Source organism: Pleurodeles waltl, chromosome 9, assembly GCF_031143425.1.
Source record: "Pleurodeles waltl isolate 20211129_DDA chromosome 9, aPleWal1.hap1.20221129, whole genome shotgun sequence".
NCBI lineage: Eukaryota > Metazoa > Chordata > Amphibia > Caudata > Salamandridae > Pleurodeles > Pleurodeles waltl.
In genome coordinates, this window is record NC_090448.1 from 455,667,065 (window position 1) to 455,686,931 (window position 19,867).

A 19,867-nucleotide genomic window follows, 5' to 3' on the forward strand; every position below is an offset into this window, starting at 1 on the left:
CTAATAAACAATATAGTGCGTAAAAAAGTAAGATATTTCGAATGGCTTTTTCAGCCAGAATTTAGCATGTGAAAGTCGGGACCTGAGTGAATTCTCATTTGGCTCACAGAAACGCTTTTGTCGTTTACCCCAAGGCTATAAGAACAGCCCAGGGCTATTTTCAGCCCGTGTAACATCAGTATTACATGATATTGATCCCGAGGCGTTATCCTACGTGGATGACATATATCTCACGGACGACGACCTCAACATTCGACCAGATCATTTTGAGATTTGCAGACCTCGGATACAAATTCAACTTTAAGAAAAGTAAGATTGCCTTTCTCAGTGTATTGTTCCTGGGATACGAGCTATCGAACGAGGGGAAGAGCCTGGCCCCGCACTTTTAGAGAAATGTGCACAATTGCAACCCCCTAACACTCTCAAGAAACTACAGTCTTTACTAGGTTTCTTCAACTTTGGCAGAACCTACATACCAGACTATGCACAGCGTATCAAGCCACTTTATGACTTGATACTGCCAAACTTTTCTAGCAGACACTGGACAGCTGAACACACATGCATCCTTAGGGAATTGCAACAGGACATGCTAGAAGCTAAACACTTGCACACACGTGACAATAAAACAAATTTGGTCATCAGAATAATTGCTGGTTCCATTGGATTTACTTATGTCACCTTCAATGAAGGTGACACAGTACCTATACCACATAAATCACATTTATACTCCAATGCAGAACAATGCTTTGCACCTACAGAAAAGATTCTGACTGCAGTTCAGATGGCTGTCATTAAGGAGAGGCCACTTGCCCAGGGGAAACGCATTATTGTCGTTACCCCGGTGCCGGCCTTAGAGGCTCTCACCAAAGCAAGGATTCCCAACGCTAAAGCATTACATCCACGTTGGATAGAGTGGGCAACGTCTCTGACCGCCACTGATGTTCACTATATCTTCGATCCAAAACTTCAGACACAAGAGTTTCTCCAGTACGAACAGGAGTACCCCGCTCCTCTAAATATCTTGCCACTTGACAGATACCATACTGTCATATACACTGATGGTTCGGCACAACCATCTGTGGGTATTAAACCTCAATACTCATCTGCTTGCGCAGCCGTGAGTGGAGTGATGGAGGATGGAGTTTTCCACCCTCACAATACCTACACGCAGACCCTAGGGGACTGCACAGCTCAGTTGGCTGAACTTAAAGCTCTTATATTAGCGCTGGAACACACAGAGCCAGAATGCCTGACTTTAATAGTCTGTGACTCATACTAATGTGTTCAGTCATACAAGGATTATCTTAATCATTGGAAGCTGAATGGGTTTAGAGATTCTAAAGGGAACACCATTAAACACAAGACATCGTGGGGGAGGGTGGCTGATCTTAAGGATGAGCTACAGTGTGTCCATGTAGTACATACATTGGGCCACCAGCGTGTAGGAGTACACGTTGCCAGAAACACTTTGGCTGATGAAGCAGCCAAATCTGCAATAGCTACGGCTTCTGTGGCTGCAGTGACTCGTTCACAGACGAGATTGGATAATTAAATACTTACTGCCGTGAAAGCTTTGGCTGAAGGCAAGTCCCTCCCGAAAAGATACCCTACAAATTATTTTTAACCACATCAGTGCACAGAATGTTGCCTATACAACGATTCCTGGGGTTGGAGATCGAGTGATCCCCAACGAAGACCTGAGATTAGATCTATCGCGTGAGGGTGTCGCTTCTGCACATGCTGGTATTTTGGCCACGATAACACTCTTACAGAAACGTTGCTGGTGGCCTGGTCTATGCAGGCGTACAAAGAAATATGTCCTTTGTTGTGACATTTGCCAGCAAATAAAGGGCTCCAATATCAAACGCCGACCACAGACATACCTCTTAGTGTCCAGCAGGCCACTGCAATGCATGTACCTGGATCATTGCAGTCCACTCCAACTTGATGGTGCATACAAATACATCTTAGTCACTGTAGATTCTTGTTCTAGATTCCTGTGGGTATGGCCGCAGTGGTCAGCTGACACTCGAACTGTTATAAAAGACTTGCTGATCTTTTTCTGTACATATGCGGTTGCAGCATTCCATTCGGACCAGGGCCCTGCATTTGCCTCTAAGGCTTTCAAGGACACCATGGAGACGATGGGTGTTGAACTCCATTACTCCTCACCATACCATCCCGAGGGAAATTCGGTCGTGAAGAGGCAGAACCGTGATCTAAAGCAGTCCTTAACAGCTCGGGTATTAGGTTCAGACCGCAGTTGGCTTCATCACCTTTATGGGGTCCAGAGAGCACTAAATAATCTGCCAAGGCAGTCCTTGGGTGGACGCACTCCCTATGAGGTTCTCTTTGGGATATCTATGTATGATGGCTCTGGTTTGGTGGCAACAGAAACACCATTTGACTTAAATGAACGTTTCAATGTCTTACAGGAGCTTCAGCCATTTCGTGATGATAAATAATCTACCAGTGCTGCCACTTTAGGAATAAGGGATTTAGTGAAAACTTCGACTGGCTGGATTCCTAAAGTTGGGGATCTGGTTTGTGAGAAGATCGCTATGAAGAAGGAATTTGGTCCATCATACAGAGCACCTGTACCGGTCTTGGGAATTCAAGGTACCAGAACTGTCATCTTACCACCATTGTCTGGTTCCCGAACGAACAAATTAATTTCCATTGATGACATCAAACTACACCATGTGGCCGGTCCTTCACAGTAGACCAAGAGGTCCCTTGGGTAGTTCCTGATCCCCTCTCACTACCCATCAGACATACCTCTACATAGTAGGATGAACAACACTACTACGGACTATGCAACAATGTCCAGTGCTGTTACAGATACCTCCTCGACCATGGGGAGGGAAGACAACGAACTCTTGCTAGTTCCAGTTACCACTTCAATGACAACACCTGTCCAAGGTTTGGCTGTTTTTTACACGAACACTTCACAGACTGATGACACCGTCTACCAAGAGCCTTCATGCGAAGTGGACCAATGTACAAGTAATGCACCGGCTCCAGTATTTGCAGTGACTGCCTCTGGCTATTTCATAGACATTGATGACTTTTCCTCAGACACATCCACTATTGTGATTGACAATGTTTAAAAAACACAGAAGCTGTATCAATGGCGTAAAAAGAACTATTTAAACTACCCATGGAACTATTTATGGTTCTGTTTGACATTTTCAGCATTATTTTTTGGGGTTGGTTTTGTGACTGTTTTCGTTTTGCTTATAAATGGTCACTATATTCCTGAACACTCCTCTGTTGAGCCTGTGGATGAAGTCTTAAATCCATATCATTCCTCACATAAGGTCCGAAGAGACTTGTCCCTTGTGAATATTACAGCAATACCTTTTTCTGATGGGATTGTATGGGACAATGTTCCCTTTGATCTATACGGGCCTACTGAGGTTATTCAAATTCCATATGTGTTCAAAATATCTATGACAGATGTGATTACACCTGATGTTGTATCTGATGATTGGGATGTCCAGACAGTTGATTCCATACTAACTGAAATGAAGGACTATTCCGGATTTGAAAGTGATGATGTATATGAACATACAATGAATTATGGGGAAATGTTCTATTACAACAATTGGGGACATTACTACTTACACCGTGCCACTAGACACAGGCCAGTGTTAAACTATACACAGTGGGAACACTGTTCAACACCACCAGTGGGGAGCCCAAAACACTATATAGATAAATTTACATATTTCACTGGGCATGACACGAAAAATGCAGAGTCATATTACTTCAAATTGCCTCCTTCACAAATTAGGAAAATTTTGCTAACTAACACGAAACTGATTTATTCAGATACCAATAGGTGTCAAGCACGTTTTTTTAACTCTTCAGGGGGTTTTTCAATTAAAAGGCCAGACCCTTGCTTTGTATCGGGTCAACATACAGGTATAATTACAACATACAGTGTGGGTAAACTGTGCCAACAATGGGTGCAGACAAACACATTAGCCGCAGTTAAAAAACATCTTAACATTCTTTCTGAAAATGTAGACTTGCAGGATTTTCTGCTATGTCCTAGGAAACAGCGCTCTAAAAGGTTCCTATATGCTATGTATAATGAGATCTGGAAACTTTCACAGATAGAAGCTGCTGCACGTTTGAGGCAATTAGATAAGGAAAACTTAGAGAAGGCTTTAGCACTTGTCAACAATGGCATGAACACTCTGTCCAATGGGATTTATTCACTATCAAACATTGTGTTGTCTGCTATTGATATTACTCAGTCAGACTTTTCCCGGTTTTATCATGGACAAACACAGCTACGTTCCATCATGCAGCTAGGTTGGACATTACAGATACTGAAAAATGGCCACATTCCATGGAAGTATATTAACGGTAGTGAATTGTTCACTGCTTTTAATCTTTCTGTGGAACAACACTACAAGGGAAGGGAAGCTAAAAGGCTAAAAGGGAAGCTACTTTCAACATGCTTTACATTAAGAAGTTAGATAAGTTGCCCTTCACGGTAGCAGAGAGTCCTTCAACTATTTGGCTCTTACATGGCATAATTAACATGCCCATTTCGGCCTCTCGTTTCTCAAGTTGCTTGAAACATCTTGCAGTGGGCAGGTTCGAGAACTAGGCGATAGCTATATTAAGGAAGAGTGGGAGCTGCCCTTTGATTATAAATGTTTGAACGGGGAAACAGAGGTTTTTCTGAGCGGAAGCGAATGTGAGACTACTGTTAGTCATTCAGTGATATGTAAGCAGGTGTCCCTTCATGGCCTTTGCAATGCGGGGGGCGCGAAATTGGCCTGTTTTCTGAAGGGTACTCCTGTCCCTTTGATTCGATCGGTATTTCATGTACTTTCCAATGGAAGTTATGTTGTACTGAGCGATCAAAGTTGTTGCGGCATGCAACAAGGAATTGCCTACGCAATCTCGGTCTCGAAGGTCGTTCCGTGTTGCGGACATGTTTTATTACCCCCCACACAAGAGATAAAAGTATCTGACATGTGGCCCCACATAGATACTATTAATTATGACAAGCTGAGCAGACTAAAGGCGCTATTGTTTAAAAAACAAGTCTCGTTGACATCCGCTAGAGAGACATATGCTCTCCAGATAGCGAGAGCATCAGCCGAGATACAATCCCTATTAAATACCAACTTCTCCAAGCACTTTGGAGAACTGGAATCCAGAATATTCAATGCTTCTAGCACTGCTGGGATTGTCCATTGCTTTAAGGCTGTCGGGTCGGGTTTCGTGTCCATCTTCCAGACTGTTTTCGGAATCATCCCATCAGCCATCCATTCGCTCTTTTCAAGCGTGTTTGGTGGACTACTATTGCTATTTCTTCTGATTTGCAGTGGTTGTTTCTTTCCAGCTATGCAGAGCAATGGAGCCGCTCCCACCAGCTCAACTGTGCCGTAAACGCATGGTTCGGATCTTCGTGCCTCCTTGCTGGTGGAATTGGAGCGTGATTGGTCGTTGTCATTTCGGCCACTTCTCTGGTGCGTACAACCAGTTTTCCGCTGCGTGTGGTGCCTCTTCGAACACCTGCCTATGGTGTGTCTTGCTGTTGCTCCGGCATCTCCTGTGGACCACAAACTGCTGATGTCCTCGATGAGGGTTTATTCACAGTCATGCCCCTTGAGACTAAGGCTGCTCTGCGATGCCAATTATGAGCCTTCCATTCTAATGTCTACCATGGACGATGGTACTGCTGCAGATGGATCTGCACAAGAGACTGACACGCACTACTGCTCTGTGGATCTGTTTGCCCACCCTGTGATCAATTTAACATCTGATGATGTGGACTCATTTTTTAGGTCCTTGGCTGGTGACTTCGATTACACTCTTCGAGATCATGACTATAGCAAATAATTTGATGAATGGGCTTGCTATTCCCGATTAAAAGTATGCATTCAAATTGCCTTTACTTTGGCCTGCTGTGCTTGTCATGGCTGACATTAACATTCTCTGTATGTATTTTTTTTTTTAAATAAATACATTTTTATTGATTTGCATAGAATTAAAACATTGAAACGTACATACATGTAACTGGGTGCCAACGGGCACCTAACGGGCGGTCAACCCCAATGTCCCAGACAACACACTAGAACGAGAGTTGTGCGCTGTTTTGTTAGAGTAACCCCATGAGTGACTCTCACCGGTCAGGGGGGAGGAGGGGCCCACGCCGACCCTCCTCGCTGTAATGTTGTTCGGTGATGTAGGGAGGATTCACACTGCGGACTCCCACTTCCCCCAAACCCTGTTATATTTGTTCGGGCAACCTCTGGCTTCATACACAAGTTTTTCGCGTTGCGCACACCAGTCCTCCCCTCGCCGCCATTTAGTCAAAGCTGGTGCACTTCTGGCTTTCCAGTCAGCTGCAATATCTCTTTTGGCCACTAGGCATGGCTCCCCAAGGAAGATTCGGTCCGGTCTCCTCAACCCAATATCTCCCATGACCCCCAGCAAGGAAGGCCTTGGCGCAATCTCTATGTCTTCCTGCAAGACCCCAGAGATTTCCCGGATGACCGCCCTCCAGTAGGCCGCTATGACTGGGCAAGCCCATACCATGTGGTAGAAATCGGTTTCCGGGTTCATACATTGGGGGCAGTTGGCTGTGGACCGAAGACCCGCTCTGTGCAGTGTGGTGGGTGTAAGGTAAGCTGTATGGGGGTAGTAGGTCTGTATCAAGCGAAAGCGAGAAGCCATTGTTAAGGTTCGTGGGGCCATCAGTGCCTCCTCCCAGTCCCCGTCTCCCATAGAGCTCGTCCATCCCTCCCACTTCTGGCGAAGCCCCTCCAGGGAACAAGCAGTATTGGCCACCAAGGAGCGATATATCTGGGAAACATCTCCCCTGCCCAGGTTCCCCATCAGTGCCTTAGCCTCCATAGGGCTGTACTCAGGTATGTTATCCCCAGCTTGGACATGTACTAGTAGGGCGTGGCGGAGCTGGAGATATTTGTGAATTTGTGTCTTGTTTAGTGAAAAGAGTTTCTGGAGGTCCTCAAAGGATCGAAAGTTCGCCCAATGTGGAAATACCTATGTTGTCCCATTTCTGGAATCCCTCCAGACCCACCACCTCCACCAAGTGTCTCCCGTACCATAGCGGGGTCTGCCGGGTGAGGCGTCCCCACCACCTCGACACCTTCTGGGCCGCCCGCCATCCCAGGAAAATCACCCTGGTCACATCTGGGACCTCCCGGGAAATCGGGCCCCCGTACAGGGCATCAAAGATCCGAGGGTAGCTCAGCGCCTGGAGCTCTAGCCGAAACGCCGGGTCTGTCCATCCACATCCCATCCATTCATTAATCACGAGCAGGTGCATGGCAAGGTAGTAGTAATGGATGTTGGACATGCCTAACCCCCCGTCGTAGACATCTCTCTGGCAAGTTTTGAGCGCCAGCCGGGGACGGGTGCCGTTCCATATGAATTGGCGCGCTGATGAGTCCATCTCCCTGAGCCACTTCATGGGGATAGGATGTGGGAAATTTTGTAAAAGGTAAAGGAGCCTGGGAAGGATCATCATCTTATAGAGTGCTATTCTTCCAAGCAAGTTGAGGGGGAGGGTCCTCCAGCGCTGAAGGTCGTTTTTGATTCTTCTAGTTAGTGGTGTGATGTTGAGTTCCCATGCTAATTCAGGGAGCAGTGAAACGTGTATACCCAAATATTTAAAACAGTTCCTCCGCACCGGGATGTTTTGTTGCCAGTCCACACAGTCTCTGGAGCGGTGGAGGGGGACCAGTAAGGACTTGCTGGGGTTTAGGACCAGCCCCGAGGCCTCCGCAAAGAGGCCCAGAATCTGTAGAGTGCGGGGGCCACTCTTGGCTGGGTTAGAGATATACAGTAGGACATAATCTGCGTACAATGCCACACGATCCTCTGGGCAAACAGGCCATGACCAGCCCTCAATCAGAGGGTCCTCTCGCAGTACCATCGCCAAGGGCTCTATTATTAGTGCGAAGAGTAGAGGGGATAGTGGGCATCCCGGTCGTGTGCCACGGCCAATGGAGAAGGGGTCAGAGACCACCCCGTTCACTTAAACCTGAGCCGTCGGATTGGAGTAGAGTAGCCTCACCAGACCTCGGATATTAGGTCCAAGTCCGCTTTTTTGTAGCACGAACTCAAGGTAGGACCAATCTACTGTGTCGAAACCTTTTTCAAAATCGAGTAAAAGCAGAGCCAAGGGGGTACGGGACAGGATCTTGTGGTGTTCCAAGGCCAAATGTAGTCGTCTAATGCAGTGCCTAGTGCTGCGGGTGGGCATGAAGCCACATTGGTCAGGATGCACCAGTGTGGGCATTACCTCCCTCAGTCGGGAGGCGAGGATTGAGGACAGGACCTTGATCTCGGTGTTTAGAAGTGAGATGGGCCGATTTGCCGAACCGTGTCGCGACGGGGGTTGGGTCTTGGGGATCACTACAATTGTAGCCTGATCGATCTCAGGGGGGAAGCGGCCTCGTCGCTCAGCTTCCTCGTACATACTGAGCAGGTGGGGACCCAGAATATCACCGCATTTACTGTATAATTCTGCCGGGAATCCATCCGGCCCTGGGGTCTTGCCCGAGGCCAGGCTGGTAATCGCGTTGGCAATTTCCACGAGGCTAATAGGCTTGTCCAACCTGTTCCTAGCCGCTTGGGAAACTCTGGGAAGAGTTATATCGTTTAGAAGGGGGGACTCCCTTTCAACGGTGGGTCGGGGATGATCCGCGTTTAAGCGTGCATAGTAGGAGGCAAAGCTTTGTGCGATTTCGATGGGAGTTTTAGAAAGGGAACCCGAGTCCTCCATGATTTCAGGTATAATTCTATTAGCCAGAGTATGGGTGGCCAGCCAATGTAGAAGTTTCCCATTCTTATCCCCCCAGCCATACACTGCTGAGGCCCTCCACATATGCTTAGCTGATTCTAGCACTAGTTGCTTGATTTCTTCTCTGACAATGGTGAGTTGTCTCAGGCTAGAGGCCGACGCTGAGGTCGTTTGCTGGCGCTCCAGGTTTAATGCCCTGGCCTCCAATTCAGACACTCATGAGTTTTGAGCATGTTCATGCGAGCGGAGGAGATATTTGGGGTGTCCCCTGAGAGTGGCCTTGCAGGCGGCCCATATTGTACCTGGAGACCGGACCGATCCCAGGTTCAATTCAAAATATTGAGTAAGATGGTCCCTAACCTCGAGAGTGTAATAGTTGTCTTGCAGGTACCATGCGTTCAGGCGCCACACCGGACGCCTGGTGGGATCTGCCCGTACCGGTGCATGGTCTGAGACCCCCCGGGGTAGTATCTCTGCCCTGGTGACGTTGATGATGTCTAGAGCGGGCATAAAGACGAGGTCAATTCTGAAATGTGACAGATGGGCGGCAGATGTGTGTGTGTGTATTGACGTTTCCTAGGATGCCAGGCTCTCCACACCTCACATAGGCCGAGACTCTCGGCCCAATTACCAAGACTCGAGGCCCGGCTGGATCTACCAGCAGTAACATCGCCGGATACGTCCAGTCTGGGGTCGAGAACGGCGTTGAAATCCCCTCCCACTAGGGTGGTTCCCTGGGGGAGTCCCGCAACTACCTGGCGGAGCGAGAGTAAGAAGGTATCAAGCCCGCTGGGGGGGCGTATGCACATACAAGGTTTAGCGGCAATCCATGGAGTAGCCCTGTGACCACCAAAAATCTGCCCTGTGCGTCGGACTGCATGGCTGTGGTCACCATGGGAAGTAAGCGGTGAAGTAGAATGGCCACCCCCCTAGAGCCTCTGGAGAAGCCTGCGTGATAAACCCTGTCATATCCTCCTCGCGCGAGCATAGGGCACCTAGACCCAAGGAGGTGGGTTTCTTGAAGTGGGACCACTGATGGGGAATATCTACGGAGAGTACTAAATACTGCGGATCTCTTAACCTTGTCTAACAGGCCATTTACATTCCATGAGATGATCTGTGTGATCATGAGATGATCTGTGTCAGTGAGGACCAGGCGTGGGTAGTGTGGGTGTTATAATTTGCCAAGTGTTTGCCAGTGGACATAGGGACGACCGTTTCGAACATAACCATAACCATGAAAAGCTAAAATAACACAAAAAAACTTATTACACATTACTATCTAACCCGGTATCAAACCTCTCACCCCCCAACCGCCCCCCTCCCCATACTCCCACCCCGGAAGCATCTGTCGCCCAAATACCCAACCAGAACAAGACAGCCAGAAGGACTGTCATTGGAGTGGAGTGGTGGACCCCTCCCTTGAGTTGGATCATTTGCAATCAACGGTCAAGAGTCAAGCCGTGTGTAGTAAACATTAAAGAAGCGCTAAGTCACTAGTGGGGCACCCACAGGGGTCTGCAGGTGCAAACCAGGCAGCCCCAGCCACCCCCAATACACCCCAACGGGAGCCATGTGTCTTATCTCAGCTGAAAACCGGGGATTGGCTCAGACGATTGTCATCTGCGGCTCGCGCAGAGTCTCGCTCTCCCGGGGAACCGCCGGGGGGCCCCTCCATCTGGGAACCAGTGTCCCCAGCCGCCTCTCCGTCAACAAGAGTGTCTGGGCCTTTTCTCTTCCCCTTCCGAGATCTGGTACGCCTCTGGCTCCTCCGGGGGCTCCCTAAGGGGGGTGGTCCGTCGCGGGAGGGCTCTCCGTGGGCCTCGGGGGGCCCCTCCGGGCTCCAACGCCCCCCTCGATCAGCCAGTCCCACGCTTCCTCCGGGGAATCAAAGAAAAACGCCTTTCCGGCCATAAGGACTTCGAGCCGAGGACTTGTTTTCCTCTGCACCCTCCGGGAATCCAATAAAGCACAGGTTGTTGCGTCTTGATCGGTTTTCTGCATCTTCCGCACGACGGTGCAGCTCACCGGTTCGAGTCTGCAACTGGGCCACTTTGGTTCTAAGGTCGGCTAATTCGTCTTCAGTTTGGGAGACCCGGCCCTCCACCTCGGTAATTCGGCTCACTGCATTTCTGAGGTCTTGCCTAATAAGCCTCCTGTCCTCTCGGACCTCCCCGATCCTGGTCTCCACGGCGGACTGCGAGGATTGGATTGCTTGGAGGATGGCACTCACTCTGTCCAGCGCCGGACCCCCATTAGCCGCGTCTCCTTCTCCCATAGGGCCTGCTGGCGTCGTGAACTCTCCTTCCCCATCTCGTCTCAAGGAGATGGGGTCGACTCGTGTTGTCTTTTGTGGTGATCCCGCTCAAGCTCTGGCATTTGAAGCGCTCTCGTGCCACCGGGGACCCAAGGGGGGTATCCCAGAAGAGGGCCACCGATGGTCCCCAATCCCCACCCGGAGTCGGGCCGCCAAGCGGGGAGGGGAGGCTCCGGAAGGCCACCCGGACCCGCGCGGGACTCTGTCCGGCGCCACCAGTTCAGGACCACCAGGGGTTCCCAAAGTCAGGGGCCCCCTCCGCTGGAGGGTAGTCACGTCCGCACTTCTCTGGGCTCCGGGGGGGGGGACCCACCACTGGTCCCATAAGGGGGGTCGGTAGATCAGCCCGTCCTTGGCTGTCCACCCTTCGCACCCCTCACACAGGGGGGAAAAGACGAAGGAAAGGGGCCCCTTTTCCCCCGGCGCCCCACCGGCTTGGTCTGATGCACGGGGATCTAGCTCCTTACCTCCTCGGGACCCGGTGTGCCCCCCATAGGCCCACACTTGTCTCCGTCACAGATCTCTTCAGTCGAGGTTGGTGCACGAGCCGAGCCTCTCTCTAATGGGCCGGGCCAAGGTCGGCTCAGCGCCCAGAGCACAGCCGCGACGACAATCAGCAGCTGGCCCCGCCGGTAGGGGAATCAGGGCCACCAGACTCACTTTACATTTTTCTCCTTTTGGTATCCATGTGTGCTGGGTTTCTTCTGGTTTCTCCTCTCCTTTCCCTCTCCTCTCCTCCCCACTCGGGGGGGGCCCTCGCTTGGCAGGTGTGTCGCCTCGCTCCATTCAACGTATCGCAGCCCGCGTCTGGGCCACTGTGCAGGCCCCGATGGATCGGGCCGCCCCCAGGGGGTTCCCGCGCCTCCAGTGCTGGGCGTGCTTCCGGTGCGCCGCTCACTCCGACCCAAGCACCGGGGTCCAGTGGCCGTAGATGCGCACGTCCTCTGCGCGGCCACCTCACCGCTCAATTTAAACTGGGGAGTCCTCTCCTCAGGCGGCCCGCGGGCCGCCTCTCCCTCTCGGCCCAGCCACCGCGAACCTCTACACCCGCCGCCTCCGGATAGGAGGGTGGAGGCGGCCCGGGCACCGGGATCCCGCCTCGCGGGTCGACGCCGCGTTGCCCCCCCCAGTCCACGGGGGTCCGCGCTTCAGCGTGTGGTGCGGCTCCTTCCGAGACGCTCATGGCGTCCCAGGTCCCAAGCGGTCCCACCAGAGGGCCAGAGGCTCAGCTTCGGCCTCGTCGGGGCACTCCGGTCGCGGCCGCAATGTTGGTTCTTGGTCCGATCATGCTGTGACAGGAGCCCGGGGCTCACTCCTCGCCGCCAAACCCCTCGACAGGATCTGCAGGGGTCAGAGAGTCCACGGGGACAGCCAGGGCGGCGCCACCAGGATGAAGGACCGCGATTTCTTCGGGCGGATGACGGAGGGGTCCAGAGCACTCTCAGAGTGCGACCGCCATCTTGACGCCCGAAGCTCTCTGTATGTATTTTTAGGTAATATTTTTACTATCTTTTAACACATTTTAAACGTTTTAAGCTAGTTTTTATGCTTTTCGCTTTTTAGTCCAGAGCAATTTTAGCATTTGGATTCATTTACCTTCGTCATACCTGTTATGGCAATGGGGAGGGTGTAGTGAATCCTAGTTTGTTTTAATGGGATAACAGGAGTTAGCTTAGCCTTCGGCTTGCAGACTTGTGCCCCTGCCACCTAGTGACTTTTAACCTACTTAGCTTGCTCTGTCTTAGCCCATTTAATGATTTAATTCCTCTAAGATGGCTGCCTTGTTTACAGTTAGGCCACTTGTTATGCTTTGCATTATCAGTGCCACTGCGTTAAGGCGTCAAGATCAAGTGACAAAGACAAACAAACGGTAGGTGTTCACACTTAGGGACTTTCCCTCTCAATGCTTTCGAGGGAATTGTTTATATTAATTGCCGCCCAAGCATGCCTGTTATCTATTGTTTGGGAACACACCTACGTCAGGGGTCCAAGTAGATATGTATAAATACATCACACTTTAGACAGATAATCAGAGGGATTCCGACCAGAGGGCATCGCCACCATGCTGATATCGATGCTGCACGTCGTCTTGACGCTGACCCAGTCTTTGTGTCCCTACGGAGTCTGAGATAGAGACCTCATTCCAAAGTAACAAGGGTTGGGGGCTCCTCTCATGGACATGGCATTGGCAGATTAGGTTTAACAAACCCAGCTCTCCTTTAGGTAGGAGGTTAGGCCTATCGTGATAGGGTATTAGAACATATTACACACCTGTCTTTTCATATTATTGCAAGATGGTGGGGGTCTTTGTAATAATGACTCTTGTCTTTACAATTCTGTTTCTTGCATTGTTCATTATCCTAATCATTGCAGCCCATGCAACATATCGCAGATTGCACTTGTGTTAAATAAAAACCATTGAAAATGTATTGCATCTTCGTTATTGCCTGTGTTTGGTTGAGACATGATGTATCTGTGAGAAAGGGGTAATCTCCATTTAACCACGACACTCCCTGAGATGTCATACTCTCTAGTCCATGCGTATAGGCTGTCACAAATCACCTTTTACTGTTTGGGTTTTTGGTGAGGGGCTGCTAGTGAGCCGGAAGGGTTGGGATGACAGCTGCGACTTGTTGTTGGATAGGCATAGTCGCCTACAAACAAAAGTACAGTCATCCTTAAACCAGCATTCTTGCCTAAAGCAAGAGTCCAAACTACGACAGGGCACCCTCATTCACTTGCTATGGCAATGCCCCAAACTTGATTTGTTTTAGAATTATGTTCTGGCTGTGCTGAACAACTTGTTTGACACAAACATTACCCGCTTCCCCAGCTATGTTTTACTTGGACTCCCTAATCCCTTGATACACCCACTGAAGTCACCTGGGGGTGGGCGATCACTTTAGCTTTAGGTGCTGCTAAACTGTTTTTTCTGTCTAGGTGGGGCACAGACGAAATCCCCTTGCTTCTAGACTGGCTATACAAGCTTTGGGGTTTTTTTTGTAATGGAAAAACGGACTGAAGTGGTGACTCACACCCAACCCATTTTTATAAGACCTGGGACCCTGTATTCAATAGCTCTCAGACGAGTTCTGTGAATTGCTGCAGATCCTCGACCTGACCCGCACAGACCATTAGCCCCCTACGCCTTTGAACTGATGGCCTCCTCTGCCTCTACGCCTTCCAGTCATCATGGCAATGAGACTTGTGTCTAATACCCCATCCCCCTTTCCCTCCCTTCCTTTTTATCTTCTTTTCCATACCCCCTTACTCTTTCTGGCTTTGCCCACCCCCTATTTCTGGTTGTGTATTTAACTTGCTCCTTTTTAGCCCATGGCTGTGTACAGTATATGTTCCCACTGGCTGGTGGTTGTAGGTGGGCTATAACTGTACTTCTGTTACCCTGTTAATACTAATAAAACAGATATTCAACCTAAAAATATTATTTTGCATGAGGACGAGTTAAACCATGCGGTTTATACCATACAGGTTACTCTGTCACTTTAATACTATTTCCCACCTGCACGGTCTCTCAGCTCTAAGCTTGCCTCGTACCTCTCACTTCTGTCACTCCCTACCCCTTTCTTGCGCTTGCTTCCTTTGACATCCCTGATTATTGATTATCCAAACATAGGTCAACGGGCATTTCCTTGCTTTCACTGGGCCAATGACACACTGTCTATGCTACTGTTTGTTACCGTTTAGAAACTGTCTCACTACGGTCTTCTCTGCCTCTCATATTGTTGATCTTCCTCAATTCTGCCTCTTCACTTTAGACTTCAGTTCTCCAAAATACCAGGCATAGCTGAAGTGGCATTGAGCACCCTTTGGCTATGATGACATCACAAGGCATACCCTCCTTGTCCTACTCTCAGCCTCCTTATCTGCTTCTGAGTGGAAGAGGGAAGGGCACAGACTACAAACTACAACAAGCAATGGCAAAGCCAATAGGTCTTGAATTAACAAGAGCTGTGGCTTTGGCAACTTGTTTTTGTCATGTTATACACCAATGTGGCTGCTGGTCAGCATGGCTAAAAGTTAGTTGTGTGTTGTGTTGTAGAGTGGAGTCTGGGAGGAGAGTGTCAGAGAGTGGATGTGTTGGAGTAGAATGTTGTAGGGTTGAGAAGAGAGAAGGAGAGTTCGCTGGTTGAGTGGCAGAGTATTGTGGAGGGGAATAGGGTGGTGTGGGTTGGAGTGGATTGGGGTAGTGGGTTGGTTTGGATTAAGGTAGAGTGGTGTGGATTGAGAGGAGTAGGTTAGATTGGGTGGACTGGATGGGGTGAATTGGACTGGAGTGGGGTGAACTGTAGTAGGGTGGATTGGATTGTCCTGTAGTGGGGTGGATTGCATTGGCCTGGAGTGGGGTGGAACGGATTTACCGTGGGGTGGATTGGACTGGAGTGGGGTGAGGTGGATTGGACTGGAGTGGAGTGGGGTGGATTGGAGTGAGGTGGGCGGGATAGATTGGATTAGAATGAGGCGGACTAACCTGGCGTGGATGAGACTGGGGTAGAATCAGGTGGATCGGAGTAGACTGGATTAAAGTCGAGTGGGGTGGAGTAGGGTGGACTGTATTGGAGTGGGGTGGATTGAAATGGGGTGGGGTAGACTAGAGTGGGGTGGATTAGATTGGGGTGGGTTGGGGTTGGGTAGACTGGATTGGGGTGAGGTGGATTAGATTTGTATGGAGTGGATTGGACTGGGGTGGGCTGAACTGGAGTCAGGTGGACAGGAGTGGGGTGGATTGGACTGGAGTGGGGTTGGGTGGATTGGACTGGAGTGGGGTGAATTGTATGGGAATGGGTTGGATTGGAGTGGGGTGGGCTGGGCTGGATAGATTAGATTGGTGTGGGTTGGATAGACTGGATTGGTGTGGGCTGGACAGATTGAATTACAGTGGGGTGGAATGAACTGGGGTGGGTTGGATTGGATCAGGGTAGAGTCAGGTGGATCGGAGTATATTGGATTGGAGTAGGGTGGATTGGATTGCATAGGGTGGATTGGATTGGGGTTGTTTGTATTGGATTGGGGTGATGTGATTTGGATTGGAGTGGGGTGGATTGGAGTCGGATCAATTGGATTGAGTGGGCTGTATTGGATTGAGTGTGGTGGATTAGATTGGGTGGATTGGACTGGAGTGGGTTGGTTTGGAGTAAGGTGGAGTGGAACAGAGAGGGGAGTAATGGAGTGGGGTGGATTGGATTGGGGTGGGCAGGAGTGGACTGGATTGCAGTGGGGTGATTTGGATTGGAGTTAGGTAGATTGGTTTGAGTGTGGTGGATTGGAGTGGAGTGGGACGGATTTGAGTGAAGTGGGGTGGATTGGAGTGAAGTGGGTTGGATTGGCGTGGGTGGACTGGGGTAGGGTGAGATGGGTTGGATTGAGGTGGATTGGATTGGAGTGGGGTGGATTGGAGTCAGGTGGATTGGATTGGAGTGGGGTGGGGTTCTTGGAGTGGGGTGGAGTGGGATGGATTGGAGTGTAGCTGACTGGATTCGGGGGTGGATTGGACTGGATGAATTGGATTAGTGTGTGGTGGATTGGAGTGAGTGGGCTGGGTGAATTGGATTGGAATGGGGTGGGGTGGAATGGATTGAAGTGGGGTGGACTGGAGAGGAGTTGAGTGGGGTGGATTGGAGTGGGTGTATTGGATTGGAGTGGGGTGGGGTGGATTTGGGTGGAATGAATGGATTGCAGTGGCCTGGATTGGAGTGGGGTGGATTAAGGTGGACTGCACTGGTGTAGGGTGGATTGGATTGACATGGGATGGATTGGAGTGGCATGGGTGGATTGAATAGGAGTTGGGTGTACTGGATTGCACCAAATTGGATTGGAGTGGGCTGGATTGGAATGTAGTGGGCTCGATTGGAGTGGGATGGGTTGGACTGAGTGGGGTGGACTGGACTGGAGTGGGTTGAGCTGGATTGGAGTGGGTGGATTTGACTGGAGTGGGTTGATTGGTGTGGGGTGGATTGGACTGGAGTGGGGTGGATTGGATTGGACTGGAATGGGGTGGATTGGTTTGGGATGGATTGTGATTGACTGGAGTTGATTGGGGTGAGGTGGATTGTATTTGAGTAGTGTAGATTGGATAGGGGTGGATTGGTGTGGAGTAGATTGGGTTGGGTTAATTGTGGCAGATTGGAATGCGGTGAACTGGAGTGGGGTGCATTGGATTGGTCTGAGGTGGAATGGAGTGGGTGGAATGGAGTAGAGTGGGGTGGATTGGATTGGGGTGAGGTGGACTAGATTAGAATGGGGCAAACTGGAGTGGGGCAGACTGTTTTGTATTTGAGTGGGCGGATTGAAGTGAGGCAGATTAGAGTGAGGCAGATTGTTTTGGATTTGAATGGGGCAGACTGGAGTGAAGCAGATTGGAGTGGGGCAGACTGGAACGTGACAGATTATTTTAGATTAGAATGTGGTGGATTGGTGTGGAGTAGATTGGGTTGGGTTAATTGTGGCAGATTAGAATGGACTGGATTGGAGTGGGGTGCAATGGATTGGGTTGAGGTGGAATGGAGTGGGGTGGAATGGAGTAGAGTGGGGTGGATTGGATTGGGGTGAGGTGGACTAGATTAGAATGGGGCAGACTGGAGTGGGGCAGACTGTTTTGTATTTGAGTGGGCGGATTGAAGTGAGGCAGATTGGAGTGAGGCAGATTGTTTTGGATTAGAATGGGGTAGATTGGAGTGAAGCAGATTGCTTTGCATTGGAATGGGGCAGATTGGAGTGGGGCAGACTGGAGTGGGGCAGATTGGAACAGAATATTTTAGATTAGAATGGGGTGGATTGTAGTGGACTGGAATGTAGAGGAGTGGATTGGGTGTCAAAGGGTGGCTTGGATTGGGGTGAGGTGGATTGGATTGGTGTGAGGTGGGGTGGACTGGATTGGAGTGAGGTGAATTAAAGTGAGGTGAATTGGGATGGAGTAGGGTGGATTACATTGGGGTAAAGTGAATTGGAGTAGGGCGGATTGCAGTAGGGCAGCCTTGGATTGGAGTGAGGTGGTTTGGAGTGGAGTGGGGTGGATTGGATTGGGGTGAGGTGGACTGGATTTGAGTGGGGCGAACTGGAGTGGGGCAGACTGTTTGGATTGGAGTGGGCAGAATGGAGTGAGGCAGATTAGAGGAAAGAAGATTGTTTTGGATTGAACTGGGGCAGATTGGAATGGGGAATACTGCTAAGGATTGCAATGGGGCAGATTGGAGTGAGGCAGATTGCTTTGCATTGGAATGAGGCAGATTGGAGTGGGGCATATTGTTTTGGAGTTGTTTTGGACTGGTGTGGGGCAGATTGGAGCGTGACAGATTGTTTTGGATTGAAATGGGGAGGATTGGATTGTAGTGAGGTGTATGGGTGTCAAAGACTGGATTGGATTGGGGTAGACTGGATTGGTGTAGGGTAGATTGGATTGATGTGGGGTAGATTGGATTGGAGTGGGATGGATTGTGGTTGATTGGAGTGAGGTGAATTGGGATGGAGTAGAGTGGATTACATTGGGGTGAGGTGGATTGGAGTAGGGCAGATTGGAGTGGGGCAGATTGTTTTGGAGTAGGGCAAATTGTTTTTGGAGTGGGGCAGACTGGAGTGGAGCAGAAAGTTTTGGATAGGAGTGGGGCAGATTGTTTTGGACTGGAAAGGGGCAGATTGGAGTGAAGCAGATTGCTTTGCATTGGAATGGGGCAGATTGTTTTGGACTGGAGTGGGGCAGATTGGAGTGAGGCATATTGGAACATGACTGATTGTTTTATATTGGAATGGGGTGGATTGAAGTGTGGCAGCTTGTTTTTGATTGGAGAGGGTCAGATTGTTTTGGATTATAGTGGGGCAGATTGGGGTGGAATGTAGTAGGACAGGTTGGTGTCAAGCAGTTTGAAGAGGGGCAGATTGTTTATGACTGGAGTGGGGCAGACTGGAGTGGAGCAGAACGTTTTGGATAGGAGTGGGGCAGATTGTTTTGGACTGGAAAGGGGCAGATTGGAGTGAAGCAGATTGCTTTGCATTGGAATGGGGCAGATTGTTTTGGACTGGAGTGGGGCAGATTGGAGTGAGGCATATTGGAACATGACTGATTATTTTATATTGGAATGGGGTGGATTGAAGTGTGGCAGCTTGTATTTGATTGGAGAGGGTCAGATTGTTTTGGATTATAGTGGGGCAGATTGGGGTGGAATGTTGTAGGACAGGTTGGTGTCAAGCGGTTTGAAGAGGGGCAGATTGTTTATGACTGGAGTGGGGCAGACTGAAGTGGAGCAGACTGTTTTGGATTGGAATGTGACAGATTGAAGTGGAGCAGACTGTTTTGGATTGGAGTGGGGCAGATTGTTTTGGATTGGAATGGGACAGATTGGAACAGGGTGGATTGTTCTGGATTGGAGTGGGACACATTGTTTTAGATTGGGGTGGGGCAGATTGGAGTGGCATGGGTTGGGAGAACAGGAGTGTGGTGTATTGGATTGGGGTGAGTAGTTTGGATTGGAATGGTTTGGATTTAAGTGGGGTGGATTAGTTTGATTAGGTGGATTGGTGTGGGGTGAGATGGGGTGGATTGGAGTGGGGCAGAATGGATTGGAGTGTACTGCACAACTGTGTGTTAAAGCAATTTTGGAAATTACACACAAGAAAATAAAACTTTTCTATTTTGTTTGTCCTGCTGGCCATGTTTTTGCCAGTCACATGCCTTCTGTTTGCAGGGCACTAGAAGTTAAAAAGAACAAGATACCTCAATTATGTTGGGTGCTGCAGAC